The 18,766-nt window shown below is 44.8% G+C and overlaps 1 protein-coding gene across 3 annotated transcripts in view; it reads right to left on the bottom strand.

The window, feature by feature from the left end:
- Positions 1-18,766, bottom strand: part of RALY (RALY heterogeneous nuclear ribonucleoprotein) — an 83,179-nt gene that overhangs the window by 46,226 nt on the left and 18,187 nt on the right. For 2 of the 3 annotated variants that reach the window (XM_012455167.3, XM_012455170.3), the window contains exon 2: positions 2,876-2,958. The gene's annotated coding sequence lies outside the window, so the exon portion shown is untranslated. Of the gene's footprint in view, positions 1-2,875; positions 2,959-11,792; positions 11,822-18,766 lie in introns of those variants that run through there. The other variant, XM_012455168.3, reaches the window with a different exon arrangement.

Genomic DNA, 18,766 nt, shown 5'->3' with positions numbered 1-18,766 from the left:
TACAGAGTCTCACTCTGTCATCCAAGCTGGAGTGCAATGGCACAATCTCGGCTCACTGCAACCTCTGCCTCCCAAGCGATTCTCCTGCCTCAATCTCCGAGTAGCTGGGACTACAGGCGCATGCCACCACGCCCGGCTAATTTTTTATATTTTTAGTAGAGACGGGGTTTCGCCATGTTAGCCAGTATGGTCTTGATCTCCTGACCTCATGATCTGCCTGCCTCAGCCTCCCAAAGTGCTGGGATTACAGGCATGAGCCACCACGCCCAGCCATATTTTAAGTTTAGTGGAGCTTTTTCACAGGGCAGTTGTTACAGGAAGTGTAAGATCCAAGCTTGGCACCCAGGCCAAGGAAAGGCCAGAAGCTGTAGAACTTTAGATTAACAAGGCAAAAAGAAGTGGCAGCAAGAGCCTGGAGATTCAGACTAGAAGGGGAGGTAGGAGCCAAAACCCTCTTTGCACTCAGGCAGAGAGAACAGAATGTCCATTGTTAAAACACAGTACAAAGAGAATGGTCTCCATCATTGGCGAAGGGGGAGAGCAAGATGGTAAAAAAAAACTGGAATGACCATGGCCTCCATAAAATGTAAGGCTACAGCACGAGAGCCTTTTTCACTAGCAGTAAGCAGGGGCAGGCAGGGGACCTAGGGCCAAAAGAAGAATAGCCTTCAAGAGATGACAGCAGGAACAAGGCAACATCTCGGTGGGTGCCGACTCCTGTTGGGATGGGCTCTTGGAAACTACTGTAGCATCCTATGCCAGTAGTGCCTTGCAGCCAGGGTTCATGAGCGCAGTTAAACTTGCCCTCTGCAGCCCACACATTGCAAATCATGGCTGGCTGTGCTACCTGGCTTTGTCATCTGTGCCCCGGAGTCCTTTTCCTTATGGAAAGACTGAGCTACGGGTAAGGCCCACAAAAGAAAGAAGGAGAGGAGAAGGACATAGAAGATTTACAATGAAAATCTGCAAATGAAAACCCTCCCTTTTACTTTTGGGAAACAGGGTGGCAAACAGGTCAGAGACTGAGATGCCACAGATACTATTATAGTTTGAATGCTGGACTCCTCCAAACCGCTTGCTGAAATTAGGTCTCCAATGTTCAAGGTGGGACCTAATGGGAGGTGTTTGGATCTTTGGGGGCAGATCCCTCATGAATAAATTAATGCTGTCCCTGGAGCAGGGGTAGGGGAAGTGAGTGAATTCTCACTCATTTTGTTCCTGCAAGAGATGGTTGTTAAGAGCTTGGTATCTCCCCTCTCTTACCTTCTGATTTCTACTCACCTCAGTTCCCTCTCCACCAGAATAGAAGCAGCCTAAGGCCCTCACTGGATGCAGACACCCAATCTTGAACTTTTCCAGACAATGAATTGTGAGACAAACTTTATAAATTACCCAACCTCAGGTACTCCTTTGTAACAACATGAGACAAGCTAAGATAGACACTTAAAATGCTCTCTCCTCACTTTCTTGTTTCATTCATGCTGCTTTTACAATTCACAAAGCTTTCCAACTTGCAATTCTCTTCTGATTCTCTATAACATACCCGCATGGTTGGCATACACATATGAGACATGAGGGGACAGGGAGGCACTCCAACTTTACAAATACGGAAATGAAGACTGTTCAGGGCACATGTTGAGAGAGAAGATAAAAACCCATGTTTCTTAACTTCAAGCCAGCACTCAAGTCCTTATCCTGTGACAGCCCAAGTGTTTAAGAGATCCCATGTGTTGCAGATGTATTCTTCTTCTGGTCACTTTAAGCCTGGGCCTAGGCCTGCTTGAAGGTTCTTCCTATCTTTCAGTCTAGTAGCCCCCTCACTAGAAATACCTTTGCTCAGAGGGACCCCCAACTCCTACCTGCCCTGCTTGGCCCCTCAACTGAATCTCCTTTCTGAATCCCTAAGTCTGCCTTCTTGAACTTTATAAGAAAAATCAGAATTAAAAAAAAAGAAAGAAAAAACCAGAATTAGAGAGATTAGCTGCCCAAGGAAAGCCTCCCAAGTCAGGAAGAACAATGGTATTTATGGTCAGACTGACCTGGGTTCTAATATCAGCTTTATGGATTCCCAGGTGTGAACCCTGGGCAAATTATTTCAGTTCCTGATCCTCAATTTCCTCATCTATAAAATGAGGTTTTAGAGCGGGTTATGGTGGTATACCTGTAATCCCAGCTACTTGGGAGGCTGAGGCAGGAGGATCACTTGAATAACATGAGCCTAGGAGTTTGAGGCCAGCCCAGGCAACACAGTGAGACCTTGTCTCCCAAAAATAAACACAAAACCCCCCACATACAAAAAGGGATTTTGTCTAGATTGAGATCAATAACATACTAAGTGCTATTGTGTTGATTTTCCTTCCTTCTCACCATCTGTAAGCTTCCCCTGACATCTCCTTCATACAGCCCTACTCTTATCGCTCCACTCTCACCATTATTTATATGACATTTTTCAGAATTGAGGAAACTACAGGATTTCCTGGAGCTGACCTATGAACTTGGCAGATCACAGTAAAAATGAAAGCTAAGAAAGTCTCTAAGGGCTGTGAGGTCATGTTAAAGAGCTTGTGGGAGAACAGGTATAGCTGCCAGGTCCCAGGATACCCCCTTCAGCAGAAAGAAGCTAGCAGAAACAAGAAGGAAGCAAGCCTGCTCTGCCCTATTCACGGCAAATGATCCCAGACATTCTTGTGGCAGCTCTAGGAGAGCAGTCTCAACCTGCCTCTCAGTTCAGAAGGTTACCTTTGCAACATCCATTATTGGAGTAGGAGAGTAATCACCTGTAAATTATCTACTGAACGTAAAAACAATAGCCAAACTAGTTACCCTGTATCTTGGCCCAAGCTTGCCCAGAGCTTTCCCAGGCACCCTAACTCACCAGTAACAATGCTGAGCTTAGCCAGTTGTTTCCTCCTTTGAGTTGCAGGGTCAACACCAGCTGCGTCTGGGAATAGGGCTGACCTATAACAGAGAGAGAAGTCCATTAGGGATGCTGCTCAGAACAGGCAATAGGCATTCGAAGTTCCTGCTCTCACACATTTGGCATCCTAGCAAAAGATAGGTCAATTATTTACAGTATATAATTTCAACTAGTGCTAAGTGTCATAAAGAAAAATAAAGCAGGCCGGGTACAGTGACTCATGCCTGTAATCCCAGCACTTTGGGAGGTTGAGGCGGGCGGATCACCTGAGGTCAGGAGTTGAAGACCAGCCTGGCCAATGTGGTGAAATCCCATCTCTACTAAAACACACACAAAAAATTAGGCGGGTGTGGTAGCAGGCACCTGTAATTCCAGCTACTTAGAAGGCTGAGGCAGGACAATCGCTTGCCTGTTAATTCCAGCTACTCAGGAGGCTGAGGCAGGAGAATCGCTTGAACCCGGGAGGCAGAGGTTGCAGTGAGCTGAAATGGCACCACTGCACTCCATCCAGCCTGGGAGATAAGAACACAACTCCATCTCAAAAAAAAAAAAAAAAAAAAGTAAAGAAAAGAAAAACAAAGCAAGGTGAAGTCTGTTTTAGACAAAATGGTCAAGATGAGGCCTCTCCAAAGGGTGACATCCACAGAGATTTGAATGACATGAGGGGGTAAGACATGAAAAGATCTGAGGGAAGTGTTCTAGGGAGGGAATAGCAAGTACAAAGGCCCTGTAGTCTTGGTATGTTTAAGGAACAAGAAGGCTAGTAATATAGCTAGAATATAATTATAAGGAGACTGAGGTACATACTAGAGACACAAGAAGGAATTTGTTCTGTATTTTACATATGAGAAAACTAAGGCTCAGAGACTAGGTTACTTGCCCAAGATCAAAATAAGTCACATGGTAGAACTCGGAGTGAATCTCAGGTCTTCCGGACAACTCTAAGTCTGTCTCATTTGTGGCCCAGGCTCCTCCAGGTTTAGATAACCTGGATTCTAGCTGAGAAAAACTTTCAAGCATTCTGAGATTTATTTCACGTTTCTGTGCTCAGCTCCCTCCTCTGTTGGGTGAGGATGGTAGAGAAATCCCTATCTATTCATTCCCAGGAATGTGGAACAGAGCAGACTCTGGAATAAAAATAGTAGCATATACCAGCACTGATGTAAACCTTTTATTTGTATTAACTCATTTCACCTTTACAACAATCTTGTAAGGTTGGTGTGTTATTTTACTAATGGGGAAACTGAGGCACAGAGCAATTAAGTAAATTTGTTCATTGCACAGCTAACAGATAATGGAACTGGGATTTGAACCCAGAAGTCCAACTCCAGGGCTTGCCCTCTTAACCTCACATTACATGTAACAATTTTCAAAAGCAGAAGAAAGCAAGAAACATTTTCTCTTGTTCTAGTTTATATGGCTTAGAGTCCCCCATCCATCCATACCCAAGTCTGACATCCTCTCCATATACTTGCAGTCCAGGCTTTTTACTCAATACAAGTCGAATGACTCCTGAGTCCTTCAACCAGGTGGTTCCAGAGGCTTCTCTAATCTCTAACTACTATAATCTCAAAGCTCTGATAATAACAACAACTATTTAATAGGCATTTACTGCACAGTTGGAAACAGACTAGGTACTGGCCTAAGCACTATTTTATTTCAGAGGGAGTGAAAGTTGCTCCAAGTCATGAGTGAAGGGATTGTGGGGGGCAGGCTCCAGGCCTGGAACAAAGCAGCAAACACAAGGAACCGAAGGATCTCTGCAGCTCTGGATCAAAGGACAAAGGCAAAGGCACCAGGGAGTCAGGTGGTAAGCGGACTGGACTATCGACACCTCCAATCAACAAGTCAACAAACTCAATTCATCTTCTATTTCCCAGCCTCCACGATTCAGAGAACGGCATAACCATCCTCCCAGGTACTTCAACTCCAAATATTCATGCTCTCAACTCCTCTTTCTCTCCCTTCCCTATTCCCGCAATTGCCAAATCCTTGTGGGTTGTTTTCTTCCCCCCTCCGAAAGCTCTACATCCAAACCATTTTTTTTGAGACAGTCTTGCTGTCGCCCAGGCTGGAGTGCAGTGGCGTGATCTCAGCTCATCACAACCTCTGCCCACCCCCCACCCTGGGTTCAAGCAATTTTCCTGCCTCAGCCTCCTGAGTAGCTGGGATTACAGGCATCTGCAACCACACCTGGCTGATTTTTTGTATTTTTAGTAGAAACAGGGTTTCGCCATGTTGGCCAGGCTGGTCTCGAACTCCCGACCTCAGGTGATCCACCTACCTCAGCCTACCAAAGTATTCTTTATTCCTTACTATGTCAACTTCCTCTTGGTTCAAGATCACATTATCTCTTGCTTGCACTACTGGAATATTTCTTAAAACTTATTGACATTACAAGGGCAGACTGTTACAGGAGTCTCTTCCCTGGTCTCTATTTCACTAATCTCCCCCACCCCTCCTGCTCCAATCCATTAGACCCACACTGCCAGACTAATAGTTCTAATGCCACTTCCCTGCTCAAAAAAAGTCATGGCTCCCAGTTACCTCAGCCTTGCTCTTAGGTATGCTATGATCTGGTCATCACCCACCTTACTTTCTACTTTGGACTTTCCAGCTCCCATATTTTGTCCATACTGTTGTCTCACTGGAGTCGCCCTTCTTCATTTATATACATTCAAACCCTTCTTAATTTTCAAGGCCTAGTGAATCTATGATGTTATCCTGAACCCTTTTCTCACCACTCTCTCTGCCATGTTCTTGAAACATCTCCACCTTGTGGCTATATTCATTTCTGACCTCACCATCAGCTAAGGCCTTAGGAATACAGCACCCATTACCCTTCTTTGTAGAAATTCCTACTTTTTCTGAAGAATGGACACCCAGTCAGTTATAAGATTTTTTTTCTTTTTTTTTAAGATAGGGTCTCACTCTGTTGCCTAGGTTTGAGTGCAGTGGTGCAATCTCAGCTCACTGCAAACTCCATCTCCTGGGTTCAAGCAATTCTCCTGTCTCAGGCTCTCAAAGTAGCTGAGATTATAGGCACATGCCACCACATCTGGCTAATTTTTGTATTGTTAGTGGAGATGGAATTTTACCATGTTGGCCAAGCTAGTCTCAAACTCCTGACCTCAGCCTCCCAAAGTGCTGGCATGAGCCACCGCACCTGGCCAGTTATAAGATTTCTGTTTCCATTCTCCTACTTAGTCTGGATCTATCGCCTAACAAGAGACCTGAGTTCTAATCTGCATCTCAGATTCCTCATCTGCAAAAAGGGAATTCCTATACTGCCAACAAAGAGATTTTATGATCACATGTTTTTATCAATGTGGTAACAGGTGAGGAAAAGGGCAGAGTTAGGATAGAAGAGTTCCAGCCAGGTCTTTTATAGTTCTTCTTGTAAGCTGAAAAACAGAGTACATACATGAATCTTCTATCCAATTAGTCAAAAAATATTTCCTGATATTAGCTGTACTGGTTGGCTTTGCTGTGTACACAGCTCTGAGTGAGGGGTTATGGAGGATGCGCGGATGACTGAGAACACTCTTTATCCCTAGGCACATAGCATTCAGGGTAGAACTATGATGTCCCACAAAAAATTACTGAGACTATTAGGCAGGATCCAACAGTTCAAAGAATGTTATGTATTGTGAAATGGATAAACAAATCAGTCTGACCTAGGGTTGTCTCAGAAACTTCACAGAAGCAGCAAAGATTTAAGCCAGGCCTTGATAAAGGGTGACAGAAAGACATGGGCTGCTACTACTATGCCTCAGGCATGAGGCTGGGTGTTAAAACTATTAATCCTTATGATACATTGTGAAGTAGGTGATGACACGCCCATTTTACAACCAAGGTAACTAAAGATAAGTGAGGCTAAGTGTGCCATTCAAGGTCAAACAGCTAGTAAGCAACAAAGCTAGAATCTGAATGCAGGTCTGCTTTACTTTACTCCGGAGCCTATACTCTCCTGATCTGCCTTACTTTATTACATAGCAACATGAAAGAAGACCAGATAAACTGAAGTTCTTTCTATCCTCAAAATTCAATGATTTGAATGGGGGTTATGGGAGGAGTAGGGGTTGTGTGCTCATTGCTGCTATGTCTCCTCCATAAGATTGTGAACTTATGACAGGATTAGAGTCTTATGGACTATCATATGGGTCCTGTGTTATGTAGGATTAGGGTCTTATGAACTACCTGCCAGGATCTCCATCAGCTTAAGTATCTGACATGTGAGTAACTAAAGGAATAAACAAAACCTGCCCAGCAACTTTTATTCTGAGGACTAGAAGTAAAGTCCAAAATCTCAAGTTCCTCATTCAGAGTCTCAGCCCCAGTATCTATACCAATCAAACACCTCCTAATGTGTTGGCTTCAGATGTCCTTTTCCCATTCTTGTTTTCACAAGTTAAGGGAGATGTGAGCAGAGAAAAGGCAGGGAGCAGAGAAAAGAGAATGGGAAAGGGGTGAAGGGAGAACTGGTAAGAAAAGAGACACCTAAGCAGGTTTAAAATGTCTGAGGCTTAGACTTTGGGAAAGATCTTTTTCCTTCTGGTACCAGAACAAAGGACTTTTATTTAAAAGAGAAGCAGCAGGAATTCCTCTTTATAAATGTTAAATGAAGGGAGTTTGCTTGTCCAAACTCCAAACTAAATCTGCCAACAGGAGGTAATGTGAAGTAGTTATCGACAAGCTCCTCAGGGCTCCCACCCTCAGTCCTCACTATTGCCCTGCCCCAGCCCAACCTCTGCCTGGTTTAGGCTGAAGCCTCCTGAGGTCAGAAGACAAGCAGGTTCTTCCCCTTGTCACTGCTTCCTCCTCTACCAGCATTACTCCAGGCTAACAAGCCCTGAGAGTATATCCTTTCCCAAACAGCTCCCTGTCATGAAAGCTTTGTTGAAAAACTTTCCTTATGCCCCTGCCCCACCCCCACCAAAAAAACCAAAAAACAAAAAAAAACAGGAATCTACTGCTGGAGGCTGGGGAAAAGAGCCAGGAAGTGAATGAAGAGTGAAAATTATGAGAAGCCTGGGTCTGGACATCAAAGGGTGGGGAATCAAGCAAAAGGTCTGGGACAAGAAAAAGGGAGCATTCCTGGGGCAGGGGTAAAGAGGTTTGACAGAAGAAATCATCTCCTAAATTTGTAAAACCATTTTTTTTTTTTAAATAGCATGTCCCTATAGAACCCTTGCTGTTTAGAGTAAGCAAGCTCTAGGACCTACAGGAAGGAAGACTGGCTGAAAGAGGTGTTGGCCAGATGAGGTAGCTCACATCTGTAATCCCAGCACTTTGGGAAGCAGAGGCAGGAGGATCACCTGAGGTCAGGAGTTTGAGACCAGCCTGGCCAACATAGCAAAACCCCATCTCCACTAAAAATACAAAAATTAGCCAGGCATGGTGGCTCATGCCTGTAGTTCTAGCTACTCAGGAGGCTGAGGCAGGAGAATCACTTGAACCCAGGTGGCAGAGGTTGCAGTGAGCCAAGATTGCACCACTGCACTCCAGCCTGGGCAACAAGTGAGGCACTGTCTCCAAAAAAAAAAAAAGGTGTCGCTGAAGGGATATCTTCCTCAGGAGAGAGGAAGAGAAAGGGAAGCTGGGAAGCTGGGTTCTCTAGGCCTCTGGGGTGGCAACCAAGGAAGGAGTGAGCAGCTGCAGGAGATAATCTCAGCCTAATGACTCCAGGCTCCCTCAGGCAGCGCTCCTCTGAAGGCAGCCTCCGACCCACTTCCGCGAGGGTCAGCACTCACAACTGACCACATGCAGGGAGTAAAAGACTGGCACAGGGCAAAGGCACAGGGCAAATGGCCCTCATCCCACAGGTCAATTCGCCAATCTATTTGATAGTTGTGTTCCAGCTGCCCCTAACTTCTCAGGCTCAAAACTGGTTCAACCCTTCTATAAAGATTGCTTATTCCAGCCTTGACTAAACGCGATGGTCTTGCAGTTCTCCCAGATTCCTCCCTTCATAAGAATACCTGACCTTGACTCTTGTGACTGGCTCTACTGTATGGTTGCCTATGCCAAGGCATAATAAAACAACTGGCTGTGTTGCTGTGGGGGTTAAAAAAATGACCTCACAACATAATAGAAAATACAGCCAGGACACAAATTGGCTTAGTAAAACCCTCCCCTACACCCAAACAAAGACAGCTGTCAGGATGCCCAGTGTATCAAAAAGTAGGCCCTACAGGACAGCTGGTTTCTTAATGACAGGTGACATTAGGGGTCTTGAGTCCAACCCATGTTCATGTAGGAGAACATAATGCATGCCATAAATAGATGAAACTCAATCTAGGCAGTCTCCAAGCTGCCTGGAGGAACGTCCACAGAATACAACAGATGTGCAAGACAATCATTCTTGCCTCTGCATTTTCTGGACAGCTAACAGCATTTCTCCTTTCTCAGCTGAAGCTATCTCCAGTATTCCCCTCCTCCTTCCCTAGAAGAAACAACCCTGCAGGAATTATCAAGGGAGGCACAAGTAATTACTGTTTTCTTTTCTCCATGCTAATGAGACAGTTGGATGGTTCCCCTTCCCCCTCTTAAGCTGGAAGTGAGAATCTAAAGCTTTATATTCAGTAACCAACACACCAAAGCTTGGGCCAGACACTCCTCTGTGCAACTGAGACTGTGTAGAAAATGGCTTTCATGTTCCTGATGAGACCAGAGTTGGAAGGGCTCAACTATTTTACAAAAAGGGAGGTAAGACCAGAGCAGGGAGGGGAATCTGTCCAAAGTCAAAGAGTGAAGTCAGTGGCAGGGCCAGAATCAGTCTCCTTATTCCCAACCAGGCCACCTCTCACCTCACTCAGACTACATATAGTGCAGAACAACTTTAGAGGGGACCTCAATGTGAAGGCTGGAACTGCAAATTTCAAGCTCACATATCAGTTTTTGAGTAGTTATTCAAAAAGCACTGACAGGCCAGGTATGGCAGTTCATGCCTGTAATCCCAGTACTTTGGTGGGCAAATCACCTGAGGTCATCAGGGGTTTGAGATCAGTCTGGCCAAGATGGTGAAACCCTGTCTCAGTACTAAAATTACAAAAAAAAAAAAAAAAAAATTAGCCAGGCATGGTGGCACACCATCTGTAGTCCCAGCTCCTCGGGAGGCTGAAGCAGGAGCAAGACTCCATTTAAAAAAAAAAAAAAAAAAAAGCAATGACCATGCTCTACCTACAGATGTAGATTCAGTCCAAGAACTTCAGTTCCAGGGTAGAGGGCTAGGATCTGAGAGATGACGCCAATTTCACTCAAAAATTAAAATCATAAGTGGATGGTCAGGCAAAATTGAATCTATGAATTTTAGTAGGGATTCAGCTCAGTTATGTAAAGATTATAGAACTTCAGATCTGGTGGATAAAGGAGCTCTTGCCCACACTGGGCATTGGGGCCTCAGTCTACTAGTCCAATCCCCTTAGTTCACAGATGAAGAAATTGAACCTAGCACTATCAGGGGCTTTTACTGAAGAGCACCCAAGTTAGCAGAAGGACTTAAGGATGCTCTAGCCATGGTCAGAGAAAAAGGAAGACATAGCCTCTGGGGAAAGGAGCCAGCATTTGCAAATGCTGTGCTAGGAAGAAAATGGTTCTAATTTTTAAGCTGAAATAATTTGTAGACTCTAACAAAGCTTATTTTTTTAACCTGAAGACTGCCTCCCTATCACCTTCTAAAGTCCCTTGCCTCTCTCACTTCAGGTGGGAATCGGCAATTCAAATCCAGTTCTCAGACTAATTCTGACTCCAGGCCGGAAATAAAATAGTCTTACCCCTAACTCCCATCCCCTAACCATAAGGCCTAGATACCAACTCTTCCTCCCTGTTATTCTTATACCATAGACTGACTGTGGGGCTCTTGTGATACACCGCATATGGTCAGTGCTGACCACAAGGCTTCACTTTCTAGAGTGCACAAAATTAGGTGCTTTATTCTATAAATGGGCTCAGTTCCACGTGACAGCATCTGCCTTAGTCACCCGCCTAAGACTTCTGCCCACCCCCCGGACCCCCAGAACTAAGCCCAGTTCTAAATCCAAGGCCAGGCCTCCCCACCAATGGCCACTGTCCAGAGACTGCCTGCCAGCCTAGATGTCCACTTGGGTTTACTGCTCTCTCCACCCTTCTGCAAAAAAGGCAGCATATAGGAGAAACAACTAGCAGACAGACCTAGGTTTAAGCCCTGGCTCTGTCACTAAAACTGGTTATCCTTAGTGCTATGGCCACTGTTTACTTGTCTGTCTCTTCTACCACTCTTCTCTACTTGGGAGCAAGAAATATTTAGTTGTTTTCCCGTATCCTCAATGAGTCAGTCATTGTCTACTGAATGATACTCTAAAACTTAAGTTCTCACATCTATAAAATGGTGATGAAATCACCTACCTCAGAATAGTGAAGATAAATGCGGGGAAGAAAAGTATGTAAACTGCCTAGACTAGTGCCTGGCCCTTAGAAGCTTCCTATACGGTATCGTGGATTCCCAGGGCCAAAAATTTGTCTATACTGAACTACACTGCCCATCCTGGAGACATCACGCCTTGCTGACAGGGTCTGTTCCACTCTAGTAATGAGATTGCCTGCAAGTTCCTGAAACCCTACCAATAAAAACAGCTAGTGAGATGACTATTCTCCTCACAGTTGAAGGTAGTGGATTTCAAACAAATGATCTGTAAGCATATACTATACTGAAAAGACAGGGGAACTTTGAGGGGCGGGGGAAGCTATGCTATGAAAACTAGAGCCTTACAGAAGAAATCCCAAGTCCCAAAAAGTGGCTCCACCTGTACTGGAGCCTACAGAAGGGCCAGAATCATTACATGAATTGCTTTAGGTCACATAGTAAACTGAATGCAGAAATGGGCTTCAAACTCACCACTGTGGTCTCCCCAGATGGTGCTTTTTCCATCCTTCAGGGCAGATCCACAGTGCTGAAGAAAAAAGGAAGTAAGGAATAGGAGGCTCAGTATAATGGCAAGGAGAAGCACATAGGGATGTCAAGTGGCACTTACGCAGTTTCCGGCTAGTAAAGGTGACTGAAGGAGAAAGACAGCCTTTAGTTTCATAGGGGCCTTATGCGCTCTGGCAGTTGAAGGGCAGAAACAAGTTCAAACTGGCCACAAGTGTCAGCAGTTATAGAGGGGAAGGGTAAAGGGTGTCTCAAAGTATCACAAGCCCCTCCACCCACAACATAGCTGCTTTGAGTGATGCTTCTGTCTACCCATCCCCAACTTCTCAACTCATACAATGTTCCAGATTTTCTATGGTATCTGTCTTTTCCATTAGATGGTCATCAAACTTACAAACTAGGTGTGAGATATAAGGTATAGAGAAGATATAGAATAAGAGTTCTGTCCGGGCCGTGCATGGTGGCTCCCGCCTATAATCCCAGCAGTTTGAGAGGCCAAGGCAGGAGATCACTTGAGCCCAGGAGTTCGAGACCAGCATGGGCAACCAAGTGAGACATTGTCTTTATTTTAAAAAAAAATTTAAAAAGAAAAGAAAGATAAGGCTGAGTATGGTGGCTCATGCCTATAATCCCAGCCTTCCACTTTGGGAGGCCAAGGTGGAAGGATCACTTTGGGAGCCCAGGAGTTGAGGACCAACCTAGGCAACAGTGGGCTAGATTTGGCCCACTAGTTTGCTGACACCTGTTCTAACTAATCTGTCTCCAATCATCTCTGTCGCCTAATCCATTATTCCTATCACAGTCCTGCAACCTCAATGGATCCCCTTTGCCTACAGGATGGTTTAAACTCTACCCTCATTCATCCTCTACCATATCCTTTTCCTGTAGACTATACTCCAATCACACTGAGTTGTAATCTGGCCCTCACGCTGTTCCCTAACATCTGCAATGACTTCCTCCATTCCTCTGCCAATATCACCTACTCAGAGACAAGTCCAAATGCCAATACTTGGGGGAAGTCTGCAAATAACTCCCCCACCCCCAAGGGAGTTAATCAATCCATCCTTACTTTCCCTGACTAGCTTCTTTCCCAGGTTATCTGTTCAGCATGTCCTCCACATATTTGTGTTACAGTGAACCTTCACATGCCTATCTGTCCTAATTCACTGGGAGTTCTTGAAAACAAGAACTATGTCTCGTATGTCTGTACACTATTTTCAGAACCTGGAACACAGTGGGCACTCAAGTTTGCTATCTACTGAACAAAGCTTGCTCTGTCTTATATAATTTGTATATATACGGTTGTCCCTCACCCATCACTACCTCCCCACTCCTCCACAATTCTAAGTTTCTCAAGGTCAGGGACAGTATCTTACTCAACTCTGTGTCCCTTGCAGTACCTAACAGAGCACCCAGTGTCTGCCTACTGAACAGGCTTTTAGGCTGAGTAGATTACGAGAACATGGGATCTTTGGTTCTAGCAGAACTGTGAGATAACTCACAGCATCAAAGAATCCTTCAGTCTGTTTCATGGACTGGCCCCTACCTCCTACTCCATCATGCTTTTGGGTCTGGCCAGGTTACCACTTAAGGCAGAGGTCGAGACCAGGCAAATCACTAGATTGCTAGATTGCTCTCGCCTGTGCTGCGTTAAAAGAACTGGAGCTATGTGAAGAGGAATCCTTTTTTTTTTTTCTTTTCTTTGAGACGGAGTCTCACTGTGTCACTCAGGTTGGAGTACAAGTGGCACGATCTCAGCTCACCGCAACCTGTGCCTCCTGGGTTCACGTGATTCTCCTGCCTCAGCCTCCCAAGTAGCTGGAATTACACATGCCTGCCACCATGCCCAGCTAATTTTTTTTTCTTCCCCCACTCCTACCAAGACGGAGTCTTGCTCTGTCCTCCAGGCTGGAGTGCAGTGGCAAGATCTAGGCTCACTGCAACCTCCACCTCCTGGGTTTAAGCAATTCTTCTGCCTCAGCTTCTGGAGTAGCTGGGATTACAGGCGCATGCCACCATGCCCAGCTAATTTTTGTATTTTTAGTAGAGAAGGGGTTTCACCATGTTGGTCAGGCTGGTCTCGAACTCCTGACCTTGTGACCTGCCTGCCTCAGCATCCCGAAGTGCTTGGATTATAGGCATGAGCCACCTTGCCCTGCCTAATTTTTTTTTTTTTTTTTTTTTTTTGAGACGGAGTCTCACTCTGTCGCCAAGCTGGAATGCAGTGGTGCAATCTCAGCTCACTGCAACTTCCTCCTTCCAGGTTCAAGTGATCCTCTTGCCTCAGCCTCCCAAATAGCTGGGACTACAGGTGCATGCCACCATGCCCAGCTAATTTTTTGTATTTTTAGTAGAGACAGGGTTTCACCATGTTGGCCAGGATGGTCTCCATCTCTTGACCTCGTGATCCACTTGCCTTGGCCTCCCAAAAATGCTGAGATTACAGGCAAAAGTCATTGCGCCTGGCCTTCTTTTAAAAATATTTGTAGTAGAGACAGCGTTTCACCAACTTAGCCAGGCTGCTCTCGAACTCCTGACCTCAAGTGACCTGCTCGCATCAGCATCCCAAAGTGCTGGGATTATAGGTGTGAGCCACTGCGCCCAGCTGAGGGATCCTATTTTCAGATCTCCTTTCCCTGGCCTCTAACTGATCCTAAGTACTAGCCCTAAACTGACCCCCAATTCATATTTAGCCCTAGACCAGAAGAGAGCCTTCTAACAAGTACAGATCCTTAGTTCCCCAAGGCAGGTAATTTCACTGAGGGAAAGGCTGCAATTCGACTTCACCTGAAGAAAAAACTCAAAGATATGTGGTAGAAATCATTAGAAGCTCCACTTCTGGATGCAAAGGAACCTCTATTGAGATTAGGGGTCCTGGGCAAGCCTGTAGTCCACAAGTACAGCTATCCTACCTTGGGGAATTTGTGGGGCTGAAGACTAAATTGCTGATTAAAAAAAAAAAAAAAAGAAACCATCAAAAGAAATTTTCTTCTAAACCCAGAACAGAACAACATTCCATCTGGGTAAATGAGCTTGTCACAGGCATGAGGTACTTCACATATCTGCCATTCCAGGATTATGGCTGTCAAGTTTTAATTAGGGTAATTAGAGTTAAAAATATAATCTCATTTCAGGGGTATTTTGAACAGATTCCATTAATTTCTTTCTTTAAAAGAACACAGGAAGGAGGGGCAGGCTGTGTGGAGCAAAGAGGATTTTGCCATGAGAGAAGCAAAGCTATTTGCCTGGTCCAGAAGAACTTTCGAACCACTGCCAAGAACCACAGCACCTCTGCAGGTGGCCCAGAGGACAGAGGGCTGCTGCTCTTCAGGCTTCCTCCCTTCTCCCCCACAGAAGTCTAGAAATAAGTTTCAGTCAGCACTAGCTAATAAATTCATCTCCTCCTCCCCACCTGCTGCTCCTGCATTACTGCCATCCAATGGCTACTACTACAGCCTTAAATCTGGCAAAGGATAAGGGCTCAGGGCAATCTGTTTTGCTACACGTTAGGTGCTGCTCTAGTGCCCATCCCTTTCACAAGAATTCCTGGACACATCTTTATGCTTTTGTTTGTGCTGGTTCCCTGATCTGGAGTGCCCTTCCTGGCTTAACTCTTACTCTTCACTCTTCCTTCAAAACACAGATCAAAATTACATCCCCTAGGAGAACCCACATTCACCCCTCTGGAATCTGAGTCCCTTATACACTCTTCTATTAAGGAACGTGCATTAAACTATGGTTTGTATCTTTGTCTGACTCTGAGGCTACATCGTGAGGTCATGTAAGAATCCCTAGCACTAACACAAGCCCTGATACACAGGAGACACCCAACAAATATCTGTTGAATGAGCAACGACAGGGGGAATTTGGTCTGACCACACCGGCTGCTAAGCATGTTAAGCCTGCAGGTTCTCCAATGCCTAGAAACATCCAGTTATGAATCCCTTCCCCCTCTTTGCACAAGGCCAGTTCAGAAACCTGACTGCACTCCGCAGAGAAGAAAACCCTCCCATTGATCCCAAATGATGACTGATCTCTCCCATTAGAGGCTGCTCACTCCTTAGGGACCTTGGAAAGATGAGAAAGCAAAAGCAAGCAGAGCATCCCATCCCTCCACCCTCCACCCCACCTCACCACAGGTTTTAAATAATTTCCTCCAGTCTTTGAACGGCTCCAGGGAGACAGCCGGCCTGAGCTCCAGTTCAGTCTGTAGAAGGGTAAGGGAGGGCCCTGGTAGAAAAGTTCATGAGCTTGGAAATGGTGTTGCAAATGCTCAGAAATGTATTAATAGCATAGCATAATAGAGATTACACTATATGACAATAGGCAGCCAAGTCACTTCACTTTGACTTTTCTGAGCTTTAGTTTCCTTTCCTTCCTATGCCAGTAGGTTGTAAGGAGAAATAAACACAATGAGGCTTAACTCAGTATTTAACAGTTAGTAGGGTTTCAGTAAGTGATTTTTCCATCTAAAGAGGGGGCCTATACTATGTACCTAGCATCACACTATGTAAGAGTTTATAAAGGTGAGGAAAACACATTAAATAGGGATACAAGTTAACCATTTCTCCATTTGCTCAGGGTAGCCCTGCCTGCTGGTCTCAGGGGAGGAGGGCTACACCAGCAGAACTGCTGTATTGACAAGTGTAACCAGATCCATTTCACAGCAATCATTCTCCCTACCTAGGAGCACTACTCCAGCCTCCTCCCAGGCTCCCCAGGTCTGGCTGCAGGCCCATATTGATCCATTTCTAATTAGGAGCCATGTCAGTGCTTTCTGGCAGAAGGTCATGGCCTAGGCTGCCTCGCTGGGCTATTACGAAATGCCCTAAAATGCCCTGCCCAGGGCAGACCCAGAGAATGGACACTGTGAGGCAGAAAAAGATCCCAGACTAAACTCATCATAAAGCAGCATGAAATTTTAGAACTGAAAGGGTCCTTTATGAGCATGGATTTTTAATATTTCAGCAGAGAAGGCTAAGGTCCAGAAAAGAAACTTGTCCTAGGTGGTATCAGAAGATAATGTAGATCTTTTTACTTCTAGTTCTTTCCTCTAGATAAGTGTTTCCCAACTTGGCTACACAACAGGACTCAGGGAACTCATTAAAAACATCAGTTTCTATGCCTGACCCCAGAGATTCTCATTTGGAACACATGCAATGGCTTTGGCTCTCTTTTGCTAAGTATGGGATCGCCTTCCAATAGAAGTGCTCGGGTTCAAACTCGCCTTGGGTCATAAATAGTAACATTCAGTAACAAACAACTCCACTATTGTCTGATCCAGTCCTCCTCTACCCACGTCATTATTCTAGGGGCCTGAATCCAAGGGATCTATCATAAATGGTTCTAACTTCCTGTCTGCTAGCTTGGCGGTCAGCAAAGAGCATTTCCTTTCAAAACTAGTCTGAAACTAAAATGTCTGTTATGAAATACAGAAACCTAAGGGGTGGTGGTGATAGCACCCAGAGTTAAAGAAATGTGGAAGATGCTGTGGTACTCAGTGTGTGGCATCTGGCACGGGCAGAGATGTCTGAGTATGTGTGGGCAAGTGTGGAGGGGAGTACTTGTGCGTATATGTAAGGGAGTGAACACTGTGGTGTCTGAGATAGGCTTGCAGATACTTTTGTAGCACACAGAATTCTGGGTAGAAGACGTGGGATGGGGTGTAAGAGGGTAAATGTGTATACATACAGGAGGAGGGGGAATAGATGACTTGAAAGTGTAAGGGAGATACGCTGGATGTGTATAGAAGAGAGGACATATATGTGCCATCATGACTCAATTGTGTGTGTTGTGTGTGTGTGCACGCGCGCACATGCGCGCACGTTACAAGGCACTGAGCCTGTGGGGATGGGGAAAAGTGTGTATCTGTCTCTGTATGGCCTATACACCTGTATGTATGAGAAAACAGATCCATGAACAGTTCTGACTCATCCAGCCCTGGCTTTGCCTGAAGGCTCCTACCACTCAAGGGCAGACCTATCTGCAGAAATTTCCCATTAAAATTGACATTCTGACAACTACAAAAAATAAAATGATAATGACACCCCCAGCATTGTGGGAGGTTAAAAAAAAAAGTCAATGCCAATAAAACACAAGAGACAGATGAGAAGCAATTATGCCCCAATTACTTCTCAGCTTCACAAGGGGAGATGTTATTTGGAGTTAAATATTGTATGACTGATTCACATCTCCACCCTAAGACTTGGATTTCTTGAGTTACCTAGGAAGAGGGCAAAAAAAGAAAAAAGTATGTAGAGAAAGGTAAATAAAGGTTTTTGGTTTTTCTTACAAAGGACTGGAGAAATGAAGAGATAAAAAAGGGAAAGATTGAGAACAAAAAATAAAAGGCAAAAAGGTCAAAAGAGGTAGGAAGAAGGGAAGAATGGGAAGAAAAGTTAATTTCCTTTAGGCTGGCCCAGAGATTTCACACACATTTAGCAGAAATTCTGAATGAGGGAGATGGGTGGATTAGTAGGTGGAGCCTGACTTCTGTACTTCCTCATTACTTTTACTCTAACCATTCCCTCCATCTAGAATGTTCTGCCCATCATCTCTGCCAACTGAACTTCTGAATCTTTAAGGACAAGCTGAAATGCTACCACTTCTAGAAGCTTCCAAGATTTTGCCCAGTTAGTGCTCACTCAAGAATTCAAGTAAATTTCCAGAGCACTGTCATATTTCATCTATAACACCTAACAACAAACTATACTATGAGTATCAATGCATTTACATTTCCGTCATTCATTTTGCAAGTACTATTTGTGCCAAGCCTGCTCCAGAGACAGAGACACAAAAGAAATACAGATAAGTAGCACACTATCCCCTGGCCTATAATGTCTCAATCTAATGAATGAGAGAGGAGTTAGGTGTGACACAGCACTAGAGTACAACTATAGCAGTCCTAGAAGTCAAAGGGCCTGCTATAAATCCTGTACTTT

This window comes from Aotus nancymaae, unplaced genomic scaffold, assembly GCF_030222135.1.
Source record: "Aotus nancymaae isolate 86718 unplaced genomic scaffold, 86718_ANA_hifiasm-v0.15.2.pri h1tg000029l, whole genome shotgun sequence".
NCBI lineage: Eukaryota > Metazoa > Chordata > Mammalia > Primates > Aotidae > Aotus > Aotus nancymaae.
This window is presented reverse-complemented; position numbering and strand designations above follow the sequence as displayed.